This window comes from Copidosoma floridanum, unplaced genomic scaffold (assembly GCF_036245765.1).
Source record: "Copidosoma floridanum isolate Cflo_tuat_1 unplaced genomic scaffold, Cflo_Japanese_pri ptg000001l, whole genome shotgun sequence".
Taxonomy (NCBI): Eukaryota; Metazoa; Arthropoda; class Insecta; order Hymenoptera; family Encyrtidae; genus Copidosoma; species Copidosoma floridanum.
The window spans coordinates 19,616,768-19,620,088 of record NW_028321878.1 but is presented as its reverse complement, the minus strand read 5'-3'; the positions used below and the strand labels follow the sequence as shown (position 1 = coordinate 19,620,088).

The following is a 3,321-nucleotide window of genomic DNA, read 5'->3' as shown; positions in this document are numbered from 1 at the left end:
AAAAATAAATTTTACATTAACTTGTATCAGTGTCTTAGAAGAAAAATATTGTTTTTATCAAAATTATTTTAAATTAATTGTTACTAACAAATTTAGAACAAAGATCTCACTTTTTTAGCTGTTACAGTTATCTATTGTGATAAGAAGTATTATATTTAGCTCTTGTTAAAAACAGTTCTTACAAGCAAACTTAATTAACTTAATTATTTTATTAAAAACACTAAATTTCAATAACTTTCATTGGTCAATATACAAAATTTTGTATCTGGAAATTTTTTGTGCATCATCAACCTGCTCGTTTTTCCAAAACGGTTACCAGATATATTTAAAATTTGAATACATGTTCAGATCATGTTATTTTGCTTTCCTCCACTTAAACATAATTAATAAACGCATAACCTTTTTCACAAATTCAATCTTTACTGTTCATTTACTAGTGATGCACTAAACACTAGATGCACCAATTTGAATGAGAGTGCCAAGCCAAAACGGCGTCCGATGGGTTCCACCGGAATCCGCTAGGATTTTTTAGTCGAAAATTAAACGTTTCACAAGTGAAGTGTTCAAGTAGTGTAAATAAGAAGAAGTAAAATTAAAGTTATCGGTATATTTACCTGGCGTTGGGGATACCACGATCACGAAAATGGTTCCCCCAGGGTGAGGCTCCGTCCTTGCACTATGATTGGGCTGACCCTTGCGACTATTCCTATTGTGGATATATCGGGCGCACTATTTTTGGTAGCTGGGAATGCGTTCGCGCAATCCCGATAAAATAATTCAAACATATTATTTTTTATTAGAATTAGAACTTATAGTAGGTTAACAGACAGTGAGACAGATAGTCTCCATTCACAGCACATATCAGTGGCGGTCAAATTGGAATTCTAAATAACGTTTCACATCACATTACTCTACAAGGAGATTCTATAACCAAGCTATCCCTGCATTGCGCAAGTCCACAGGGGCAGCGCAATTAAAAAAGAAGCTACAGAAGCACCTAAGCACCACCACTCGGGCGTACATGCAGGCATTCCTGTTCGAGGACAAAAAGGCTTAGAAAACTTTGCGCTATGCTTGTTGCCATTCATAATTAACATTATTGGTAAGTAATTTCTAAGAACATTTTTTCTATTACTCTTCATTAATTATAATACTATTCTGTTAAAAAAAACTAATGACAAGTTTCTCCATCAAAATAAAGATAGCTCGTATAGTTTATTTTTTTGTGGCCAAAATATAGGTTACGTTGTCACTTGTTCTCTTAGTGCCAAAGATAACTGCTCTTTCTAAATGGTTTCAACAAATTATTAATTCGATCTCAAAAGTTAATTGACTTATTGGTATCAGTACTATACAATTATTCATATGTATTCATACTTCATTCATTCTAGCTTTTTACATGAGTTTTTTTTTTCCAGGAATTCAGAAGGATAAGCTTGTGAACTTTCGAAGAGTCTGCAAGGTTAATAGTATTATTTATACCCAGAAGGTTCTGTCAAGAATTTTATTATATACACAATACTCATTTAATATGTGGAACTCAAAAGTAAGAATGGCTTATAATCTCAATGCATGGCTTTTTCGTTAATTCATACTTTTTTCATACATAATGTTGCAAGACAGATGGCTCTAAGTTGAGGGCATAAGAAAAAAGTTTTAAAGTATTTTTATAAAGAATACAGTAACAAAATGCAAGAATATCAAAAAAAGTTGCCTTGATGAAATTGTTATGGCCAGTATTATGGAATTTGAAGGAAGTGATTTTAACTTAGGTTACCAAAGCATGACATAGCGAATAAAAAACTATAACGGTATTACACTTAGCCAAAAAAATAGTACTGAAGTTGTTAACAGAACTTGTTTTAACTAGTGTTGAATCAAGATTGAAGAACAAACTGAAAAGAAGAGTATAGTGTTCCTGGACCTTACTACTTATGGCATGCTGACGGTAACGCTCAAGAGATACGGGTTTGTAATTTATGGAATCATCAATAGTTTTTTGAAGTAGGTGTTACTTCTGAAAGTTGGTACTACAAAAAATGAATCCAAAGTAATAGGTGATTACTACTGTGATCTCATTGAAATATTAAATTACTTATGTTCTATTAGTAGAACTGATCACAGAATAGGAGTTATAATTATGAAAAACGCTCAGATAGCTTCATGGTATGAACACAACGATAAAAACGCTGGTGTCCACAGTTTTTCGAAAGAAAAGAGAACTACTAACCAAAGGATTGATGCCTATTGATGTCGTTAAAAGAAACGTATGAGAAATTTTCACATAAACTCATTTCGAGAAATGTAGTCTCAGGGTCTACTGTAAGTTGATAATATTATTAATATCTAGTACTTGCGCTTTTGTTTTGGTAGAATAATAAAAAAAAAATTGATGCCTAACAAAACAGCTTGGAATGAACATACGATTTAGACGCAGAGCATTCGTCGAATCGTAAATGGTTAATCAAACAAATTGTACCATCATCTTGTACATTTTAATGATCAGGACTGTAAGAAATCAGTTTATTTATACCACATACAACTAATTAAAAATTAGTTTACGACAAAACCAATCCTTTTCCGTAAAGATATTAAACAGCTAGTGAAATAATTTATTTCTTGTCATCCCCAAATATCTTCTCCAGAAGAAGCATTCAATTTGAACATAAAAATTGTAAGTAATAGGAGAGAACGCATAACATGATGTAATAATTTCTTAAAATGTAACAATTAATTGTGACGTTTACCCTTTTTTATTACAAAAAACATACAATGCAAGCCTTTTAATAAAGCAGATAAGACTTCTTTTGATTTGGCACGTCTTTATTTTTTGAAAACAAAATCTTGTTGTAATGGTTCACCTTGAAAAAATGCTTGTAACTTATAAAATAATTAGAATCTTATTTTACGTATACACTTTTAATTGTTTGTGCAAAAATAACGAGATGTTTATGATTAAAAATTAATGTTTATTAGTATAAAATATCGTTACATTGTAACAAGTATACATTTTTTTTTAAATCAATAAGTTAAGTGACAAATAAACATTTTCTGGTGGAACAACCTTCGTAAAGAATTTTTTAAATAAGTCCCACAGATATATCAGCTAGTTCCTTTTTACTAGCTTGTACTATAGTTTATTTTTTCAAATAGATGTAGGGTACATCTACATCAAATCTGGAAAACCTTTTTCAAAATTTGACTTTAAATGTTGACTTTCAAAGAAACTAGTTATCTTAGCATAACATTTAGAAAGTTACTTCATGCTCAAAATTTCAAATATAGTACCGTACTATAAAGCTTTGGTTTCTATTTTCAAAA

General features: G+C 30.7%; 1 non-coding gene across 1 annotated transcript; it reads left to right on the top strand.

Annotated features, from left to right (window-relative positions):
• The first annotated feature begins 606 nt into the window (after positions 1-606).
• Positions 607-768, top strand: LOC149376071 (U1 spliceosomal RNA). Its single transcript, XR_016293195.1, has one exon. It is a non-coding gene; the product is annotated as a U1 spliceosomal RNA (small nuclear RNA).
• The last annotated feature ends 2,553 nt before the right edge of the window (positions 769-3,321 follow it).